This window comes from Petaurus breviceps, unplaced genomic scaffold (genome assembly GCF_028583685.1).
Source record: "Petaurus breviceps papuanus isolate PSGF00001 unplaced genomic scaffold, PetGlider_PUasm1.0 90879, whole genome shotgun sequence".
Lineage (NCBI taxonomy): Eukaryota > Metazoa > Chordata > Mammalia > Diprotodontia > Petauridae > Petaurus > Petaurus breviceps.
This window is the reverse complement of record NW_027187368.1, coordinates 14,806,061-14,816,072: the sequence shown is the minus strand read 5'-3', so window position 1 is coordinate 14,816,072 and position 10,012 is coordinate 14,806,061. Positions and strand designations below refer to the sequence as shown.

The 10,012-nt window shown below is 45.4% G+C and overlaps 1 long non-coding RNA gene across 1 annotated transcript in view; it reads left to right on the top strand.

Annotated features, from left to right (window-relative positions):
- The first annotated feature begins 8,284 nt into the window (after window positions 1–8,284).
- The window catches only part of LOC138150544 (uncharacterized), a 5,479-nt gene continuing 3,751 nt past the window's right edge, over window positions 8,285–10,012 (top strand). The window contains exon 1 of the long non-coding RNA XR_011165585.1: window positions 8,285–8,557. This is a non-coding gene — a long non-coding RNA (uncharacterized lncRNA). The remainder of the gene's footprint in view (window positions 8,558–10,012) is intronic.

Genomic DNA, 10,012 nt, shown 5'->3' with positions numbered 1-10,012 from the left:
TCCTTCCTTCCTTCCTTCCTTCCTTCCTTCCTTCCTTCCTTCCTTCCTTTTTTCCCCTTTCTTTCTTACAAGACAATCAAGGTTAAGTGACTTGCTCAAGGTGTAGCAGCAAGCACCCCAAGGGTCCTCAGGGTTTGCTGCCACCACAGGTTCTTGGATCTGCTTTGATAAAGGAAAGCAACTCAAAATGGGTTAACAAGTTTACTTTAATCAGTCAGATATGTATCGTTTACTTCGTTCAGGGGAAAAAGGTCAGCACCCTGAATTTCAGAATATACAGACAGTATTATCAAGACAGAAACAGATCAAGTACACAGCTTTCCAAACTGTGCAACCATTACATCCATACCAAACAACATCTGGGTTTCAAAGCCAGGGGGCTCTGGACAACGGCTAGCCCAGAGTTTCATCAAATCACAGAACACTTCTCAAAGTGAGCCCCAAAACAAAGCCTCAAATCAGGGTTTATATACCCTTCTCCTGGCTCAGAGAACATAACAACCTTATTGACCCACTGGCTAATCAAGAAGTATCTACTGAAAAACAAGCCTCCCACCCCAGGCTTCAGGTGCACTTTAGCCTAGGGGAAGGGAAGATCTTCAAAATTTACATTCCCATTACATTCGGCCCCAAGATCTTTCATGCCCATAGCATAGACAATTTAATTTTGAATTAGCACTAAACATCTCTTAGGGCACATTTTCAAGACACAGAACTAAAGTTACCAAAGTGGCCATTGGGCCTTAAACAAACACAAAGTACATAGCATTATCACTTCAATTCAAAACAAGAGTCCAAATAAAGTTCTCTTGGGGGAAGGGGGTATCCTTCCCCTCACACAGCTCCAGCCCCTGATTCCAAGTACAGAGATGGGGCTGGGCAACAAAACCAACAAGGTGGGGTCCCTGGGGAATCAAGGCACTTCATCCCACCCACCGTAGTCACAAGTCCATCCTCCCCTTGGGTCCCAAACTGTGGGATGCAGCAAGGAAACACATTCAGTGCCCCTGTTTTGCTGCTCAGTTCTTATCTTTTCCTGTGGCTGAATTCCGAACTCCTGGGTTCCTTCTCCTCTCGCAGGCGGCAGCCGCTCCTGGCTTCTGCCCAGGTCCCAATGCAGGCAGCTCACCATTCCTGCTCTCAGCTCAGCGAAGTCTGTACGCAGGCCATTCTTCTCTCCTGGTCCATGGCTCCACAGAGTCACAGCTACCACAACTTGGAAACAAACAATTATCCCAGTCCCCATACTTTCCTTTTACTCTGCAGATCCTGTTTGTGACGCCATTTTGTAGCAGCAAGCACCCCAAGGGTCCTCAGGGTTTGCTGCCACCACAGGTTCTTGGATCTGCTTTGATAAAGGAAAGCAACTCAAAATGGGTTAACAAGTTTACTTTAATCAGTCAGATATGTATCGTTTACCTTGTTCAGGGGAAAAAGGTCAGCACCCCGAACTTCAGAATATACAGACAGTATTATCAAGACAGAAACAGATCAAGTACACAGCTTTCCAAACTGTGCAACCATTACATCCGTAACAAACAACATCTGGGTTTCAAAGGGGGGGGGGGGGCCTCTGGACAATGCTAGCCCAGAGTTTCATCAAATCACAGAACACTTCTCAAAGTGAGCCCCAAACAAAGCCTCAAATCAGGGTTTATATACCCTTCTCCTGGCTCAGAGAATGTAACAACCTTATTGATCCACTGGCCAATCAAGAAGTATCTACTGAAAAACAAGCCTCCCACCCCAGGCTCCAGGTGCACTTTAGCCTAGGGGCAGGGAAGATCTTCAAAATTTACATTCCCATTACACAGGGTCACACAGCTAATAAGTGTCTGCAGTCAGATTTAAGCTCAGGTCCTCCTGACTCCAGAGCCAGTGCCCTATCCACTGAGCCACCTAGCTGCCCGGACACTTTCATTTTTGTCATTGTGTCCCCAGCACCTGGCCCATCATAGGTGCTTAATAAATGTTTGTTGAATTGAATCCTAGTAATTGAAGAGGCGCCTTGTTACCAGACCTCACACTCCATTGTGGAACCATGGTTATTGGAACTCCGGTAGAACAGACCAGATGGGTGAGAACCAAAGGCCTGCAGGGAATGCTTCAGTGGATGGTGATAACTGGGGGAGGACTCTCTTTACTTGGTCATTGTGTATGTCATTCTCTTGGTTCTACTTATTTTGTTTCCATTAGTTTATAGAAATCTTCACATGTGTCTCTAATTCCTCACGGTTATCTCTTTTTTATTGCACAATGATAATCCATCACATTCATAGACCATAGTTTACTCAGCCATTCTCCAATGGATGAGTCTCCACTTTATTTCTAGTTCTTTGCTACCATAAAAAAGTGCTTCTGTGACTATTTTAGTATATGTTATTTTTGTTCAGTTGTTTTTCAGTCATGTCTGACTCTTCATGACCCCATCTGGGGTTTTCTTGGCAAAGATATTACAGTGTTTTTTTTATTTTCTTCTCCAGTTCATTTTACAAATGAGGGAACTGAGGCAAACAGGGTGAAGTGACTTGCCCAGGGTCACCCAGCGAGTAAGTGTATGAGGCCAGATTTGAACTCAGGAAGACTCATCTTCCTGATTCCAGGCCTGGTACTCTATCCATCACTCCACCTAGCTGGCCAGGTATATTATGCTTTTATTTCTATCTGACTTCCTTGGACTGCATGCCTAGGAGTGGGATCCCTGGTGGAAGGGATCACTTTTAATCACTTTTCTTACATGATTCCAAATTGCCGTCCAGATTGGTTGGATCACTTAACAGCTTAATCAATAGCAGTATGTATACCATGTGTCTGTCTTCCCACAGCCCTTCCAACATTGTTCACATCTTTTTTTATCACTCTATAATTCTATTGATTATCTCCAGTTTATCCTGCATCTATTTTGTTTGTACATAGTTGTTTGCATGTCCCCAGTGCTTGGCACAATGCCCGACACATAGCAGACACTTCACCAAGGCTTACTGACTGGCTGTAGTCTTACCACAAAAGAAGATAGGAGTATCACATCATCCCCATCCCCCATTCTGGATAATCCGCTTCCATCCACACAGTGATGATCACATTTACAGCCCCTCAGTGACACCGTTGGCTTGTCCTGAGTTTGCAGTCTACTAGCCCCTGCTCCCCCCCCCCCCAGGTCCTTTTTGTACATGAACTATTTGCTCTCTAGCAGTCTTGATATGCCCAAGGGCAGCCACACAGCTGGTTGTCAGAACCAAGATTAGAAGCGCCCAGGAGAGGAGGGCAGTAATATCATGGAGATGGTCTGGTGTCTGGCCTGCCTTCAGGTACTTTGGCTACCTTTTGCCTTCTGGAGGAAGAGAGCAGTGACAGGAGGCATGGGCAGGGCTGAGCTAGGGACAGAGCATGGAACAAGGACTTCCTGTTCTTAGGGGGTGCTGGGACCTCACTAAGTGCCTACTGACAGAGTGGGGGTTCAGAGCAGCTGAGCCACAGCAAGCCGCTTTGAGGGTCAGCCAACAGCAGGAAGGTTTAGGAATCCCCAGAGCCAAGGGCTCCCAGCTGCCCCTCTCCTGGAATCAGTCACTCTGCTCTACTCTCCTGCTGAGGAAGGTCATGGCCACTGGGCTGCCCTGTGGAACTTGGGCACGTGCTTGGCTCCTCCGGCTTCCCCTTTGCTTTTTCAGATCTGGAAACAAACCTAGGTCATAGGGATTTTTAAAATGACAGTAGCACTCCTAATGGAATTCTGCCTCTTGGAATCCCAAGCTTCCTTCAAGGCTCAACTCCTACAAAGCGCTCTCACCCTCCCCAAATTACTTCATATCTTTGAATATATTTAGTCTCTGAGCATGGAGCATCCCCTCAGAAGGAGGTAAAGTCCAGACACCTGCCAGCTCTTATGACTCTAGGGTAAATCACTAAACCTCTCCTGTCCGTTTGCTCATCTGGAAAATGGGTGTGAAGATAAGAGCATCTACTTCCCAGAATTGTTGTGAGGATCGAGTGAGTCGAGTGAAAACCTTAAAATGCTAAATAAATGCTAGTCATTATAGGCTCTTGCCCCTGCCTGGAACAAATCCTGGCTATTGAAACCTCTTTTGTCTTTCTTTTTAAAGCCCAGCTAAACAGCTAAAGTCCCATATTTTCTACCAACCCTTCTCTTATCTCCCCCTCCCCTCTAGGGATCTCTTCCTCCTCAAATCTCATAGTATAATAGCAAGTTATTAGTCCGCTATTGGACTCTAAGCTCCTTGAGGGCAGGAACTGTTGGGGGTTTTTTTTTTGCCTCTTTTTTATCCCCAGCACTTAGCATAGTGCCTGACACATAGTAAGGTCTCTAATGTTTAATGACTACTATAGATAATTTCTTTTCTTCCTGTACTCTAGATTATAAGCTCCTTTTGTTGAAATATGGTGCCTTACTTTATTGCTGTATCTTTGTGCCCTGCATGTAAAATAGAGTTCCCCGTATTTCAATCAAACCACAGGCCCAGTCTCTATCTCTGCCCACAACAATTTTACCTTCTTTTGAGAAAGACATTTGCATATAAAAGTATACATACAAAATAAATCCAAGGTCATTTTGTTTGGGAAAGGGGAAGGGGAAAGAATAGTAGCTGAGGGGGCAGCTAGGTGGTGCATTAAATAGAGCACCCGCCCTGGAGTCAGGAGGACCTGAGTTCAAATTTGGCCTCAGACACTTAACACAAAAACTAGCTGTGTGACCTTGGGCAAGTCACTTAACCCCAATTGCCCTTCAAAAAAAAGGCAAAAAAAAATGATGGAATTAGAGAATAGTAGCTGAGAGAGACCAAAAAAGGCTTCATGTAAGTGGTAGCACTTGAGTTTTGAAGGAAGCTAAGGTTCTATTAGATAATTCAAAGAGTGTCAGACATGAACACTGAAAGATGGATCTGGCTCTGTCATTTACTGAGAGACCTTGGAAATGTGCCTCAGTTTCCCCATATGTGCAATGATAGGTCTGGGCTAGGGACCTTTTCAACTCAGAAACATATATGCTTTTGCTCAGAGATACTGGAGTGATTTGCCATTTTTTTCTCCAGCTCATTTTTACGGATGAGGAAACTGAAGCAAACAGGGTTAAGTGACTTGCCCAGGGTCACACAGCTAGTAAGTGGTATGAGGTCAGATTTGAATTCAAGAAGATGAGTCTTACTGACTCCAGGCCTGGCACTCTATCTGCTACACCACCTAGCTGTCCGTTCAGCGGTTCTGTCTCCTCCAGCACTGGAAAGGGGCACATTTCCTCCTGGACCAACACATCTGCCCACTAGGGCCAGCAGAGGGCGCCAAAAGATCAGAGTTTTGATAGCTACTCAGTCTAGTCAGTCTCAGGTTGAAAGTTGGGTCCTGGAAGCCAGCCAGAAAGCTGTTTTCTTTTGCTTGGATTAGGGAGATTCTGGGTCTTTTGGGGGCGTCCTGATGACTCCATGCCCCTCCCGTTGTTGAGTCTTTCTAACATGGGGACCCTAAGAGTCATCTGTCCTCCTGCTGGGCTAAAATCCAAACCACAGATAGAGGGGCAATCAGGAGAGAAAGAGGTGGGGCTGAGGAAAACAAAACCACTCCCCTCCCCTTAATGGCCAGCCTTTCATCAGATTCTTGCCTTGGTTAAGATCCTTTCTTTAGGCTTCTTTCTACCCATAGAGAAGAAACATAGAATATACAAAATATACAAGTACAAAGGGTTGTTAGAGACTATATAGTCTAATCCCCTATTTTACAAAGGAGGAAACTGAGACTGGAGGTTAGTTGTGATTTTCCCATACATTACTGAGTTTACAAATTGCTCAATTATTCCTGCTTTTTTTTTTTGGAGGGGGGAGGGCAGGGCAATTGGGGTTAAATGACTTGCCCAAGGTCACATGGCTAGTTTTTGTGTTAAGTGTCTGAGGCCGAATTTGAACTCAGGTTCTCCTGACTCCAGGGCCAGTGCTCTATTCACTGTGCCACCTAGCCTCCCCAATTATTTCTGCTTTTTATGCCTTTCTTCTAGCCCCCCCTCTATATTTCCAACTTCCAGATATATAGGTGATCAACTTCCAACCTTACCTTAAACCTTTAGCTAAAGTCATTCCAGTCTTCCCCGGGAATTTTCTCAGCACTCAGCTTTAAGGTCTTGAGGCCTGAAAGAAAGAACCCGGCTGGACCTTCCGATGCAGCCTCGAGAAAAAAGATGATCAACACTATATTTATATTATGAAAAGGACTTTAAGACCACAATAGTCCTGCTGTCTCTTCACCATACCACCTCCTTTCTGGCTGTCATCCTTATTTCCCTCTTACCAGAAACTTGGACGCTGCCTCTGGGTCCCCTGGTTCTGACAAGTGAACTATTGTTTTATCTTTCCTGGGTCCAGGCCTCCATGCCACTTCTAGACCATCTCTTCATCATGGCCTTACAAGGTGAATGATATCCCCTTTCCAGCACCCCTTTATGTACTGTCTTCCCTATTAGATATAAACTCCTTGAGGGATGGACCTGTCTTTCTATATTCCCCAAATTTACTACAGTGCCATTTAATTTTATTGTTCAGACGTTTCTGACTCTTTGTGACCCTGTTTGGGGTTTTCTTGGCAAAGATACTGGAGTGGTTTGCCATTTCCTTCTCCAGCTAATTTTACTGATGAAGAAACTGAGGCAAACAGGGTTAAGGGACTTGCCCAGGGTCACACAACTAGTAAGTATCTGAGACCTGATTTGAACTCCAGTGTGAGTTCCTGGCTCCAGGCTTTGGTGGTGCTTTATCTACTCTACCACTTAGCTGCCCATGCATTTAATAAATCTATCTATCTATCTCTCTATCTACCATCTGTCTGTCTGTCTATCTGTCTGTCTATCTATCTATCTATCTATCTATCTATCTATCTATCTATCTATCTATCTATCCCAAACCAAGTTCTTTGGCAAATCCTCATGAGGAAGGGGTGAGAGTGGGTAGGTATAGTGTTGTAAATGACCAGCCTGGAGCTTGAGGACTCCTGGGTTCCACAGATGCTGGTCTCTCTCTCTTCAATGGCTCTCCTCCACTTTACCTGTGTAGATTACAATGAGAGGCCCTCTGGGATGGAGTAAGACTGGAATTTTGGTTAACTGACCTTTCTATATGGACATAGGTCCATATGTTAAAGACTGTCTCAATCCTGTTTTCCCAAAGGACCAACATAGCATCCAAGGTCCAATAGGATCAACTCGGAATTCCACTAGGTGGCGCAGTGGGTAGAGCACTGGGCTTGGAATCAGGCAAATTCATCTTCAGGAGTTCAAATCTGACTTCAGACACTTAGTAGCTGTGTGACCCTGAGCAAGACACTTCACCCTGCTTGCCTCAGTTTCCTCATCAGTAAAATGAGTTGGAGAAGGAAATGGAAAGCCTCTCCAGGATCTTTGCCAAGAAAAACCCAAATGGGGTCAGGAAGAATTGGACAGGACTGAAAAACGACAGAAGGAAAACAAGGGAATCTACTACATAAGAACCCCAAATTCCTAGGGACTATACAAACTATGAAGTCTATAAGGGCAGAGCTATATCTTATGTAAACCTTGAGTCTTTTCTAGTGCTTGGCATAGTGCTCTGCACATGGTAGACATTTAACAAATGTTGAACTGAATTGAAAGCTCACAGAGACTTAGCATGTTAGATCTGGATGGGAGTTGAGACAATGGAATGGCAGACCTGAAAGGCCATAGATTCAAATCAGTTATCTTAATTTCAATCCAACAACCATTTATTAAAAATCGACTACATGCACTTACTAGCTGTGTGACCTTGGGCAAGTCACTCAACCCCAATTGCCCTGCATTCCCCCCTCCAAAAAGACAAAAAAAAATCCACTACATAGCAGACATAAAGCTAGGTACAGGACTATAAAGACAAAGAATAATATGCCCTTGACTTTTAGAGGGATTTAGTATACTTTGGTAGAAGGTGTGAGACAGGCCTTCTTGGTACAGCACCAGCTTGCCTGCGATACGGGCATGGAAGGGGTCAGATGCCTGGACAGCTTCTGCAGAGGAAGGAAGAGTCCTCACTTGTATGGCAAGAGAGGGGAGATTAGGGAAGACTTCCTGAGGGTGCTGGCACCAGAGCCGAGCTTTAAAGGAAGACAGATTTCAACAGACTTTGGTGTAAGGGCAGGATGGAGAGAGGGAGGAGCCTGTTCCAGGCTTGGGGTCCAGAGAGACTAAAGAGGGGCAGAGTAGAGTCTGGGAGGAACTGTACTCATCAAATCTAGAAGAGTAATAATAAAAATAAAAGCCTTCATTTACACATCACTTTAGGGTTTACAAAGCCCTTTACATGCATTTATCTTTACATTCATTATCTCCCTGGATCTTCTCAACCACTTCCAGAAGTAGGTACTGGTCAGGACCTGTGTTTAATTTCATTGGTTTGGGGAGCTCTTGAGAGAAAACTCCCTCTTCCTGCATAGGCAGGCAAGTGTTTTGCAATGTGAAGTTCGAGTTTCCTGGCTCTGAGTGATTGGCTCAGGGTCTCACAGTCCAGAACTCCTGGCTTTCCTGTCCTGAGGACCACACTCTCCCCAAGAGGTCAGGCTACACATTATTAAGATGGGGAAACTGAGGCTGAGAAAGGTTAAGTGACTTAAGTAGTGTGCTACAGTAGAAAGAGTTCTTGCTGGTGCAGGAGTTAGAGGAGCTGGCTTTAAATCTCCCCTCTGAAGCTACCTGTGTCACCTTGGTTTGTTACTAAGCCTCCATGAACCTCACTTTCTTTTTCCTTCTTCCTTCCTTCCTTCCTTCCTTCCTTCCTTCCTTCCTTCCTTCCTTCCTTCCTTCCTTCCTTCCTTCCTTCCTTCCTTCCTTTCTTCCTTTCTTCCTTTCTTCCTTTCTTTCTTTCTTTCTTTCTTTCTTTCTTTCTTTCTTTCTTTCTTTCTTTCTTTCTTTCTTTCTTTCTTTCTTTCTCTTTTTGCCTTTTGGAGGGCACTTGGGGTTAAGTAACTTGCCCAAGGTTACACAGCTAGTTTTTTTGTGTGTGGGTTACATGGCTGATGCCGGAACTGAACTCGAGTCCTCCTGACTCCGGGGCCAATGCTTTACTCACTGTGCCACCTAGCCGCCCCGTGAACCTCACTTTCTTCCATTCATTAAACAAGCTGGCCTCTGAAGTCCCTTCCAGCTCCAAATCCTTGATCCTCTGGTCCATAGTCATGCAGTGTTGTAGGTAGAATTGAAACCCTGGTCTTCCCTGATCTAAATCCAGTGCTTGGTTGCTTTTGGATAGAGGATGGAAGAACTGAGCTAGAGAGTGTTTCCTGTCCTCCCTGTGTGACTGCAGGTTAGTTATTAAACCTCTTTGTGTCCACACATCCTTACCTCACAGGCGTGTTTCAGGAGGGTAGTTGATTTTTTTTTAAAGCCTGCTTTGAGTTCAGCTATATAAATATCTCCTCTATAAAACAAAGGGACTATGGCCTCTCAGTGTGTGTGTGTGTGTCTCCTGTGTTATTTCCAAACCACCCTTCTTGGGGCATATGTGGGGGTGGGAGTGGGGAGACAGGGAGGTAATACAAGGGTCTGAAGTACATTCTGCCCACCTGACTGCTTGTTGCATCACCTTCCCTCTTCATCCTCCCAGTCCCCCAAGGAAGGCAATTTAGGTTTGTGGGGAGGCAGGCAGAAGGGGAAGTTCCCTAGGCCCCTGGGATGGGTAGGAGAAATAGGAAAGCCAGGAGGGGTGAGGGGCCTAGCTGTATGGGCCTGGCCTGAGGGATGCTCATGGGCTAAGGGGGAGGGGAATCCCCCCTATTTCTTCCTCCAGCTTTTTGACTCAATTCCGGAATCTCTCCTGCTCTCTGCCTTCACCAAGCAAGGCACCCACACCTTTAATTAGAAAGCAGCCGTTTCCTCTGGATCCATCTCCCTCACTGTTTAATTAACTGCACACACACAGACCCCCCACCTTCTTCTCACACCTAAAGCTCCCCCTTCCCATAGACACCCCCACCCCCATTCCTCCTCTCAAAGTCTGCCTCTTCCCCACCC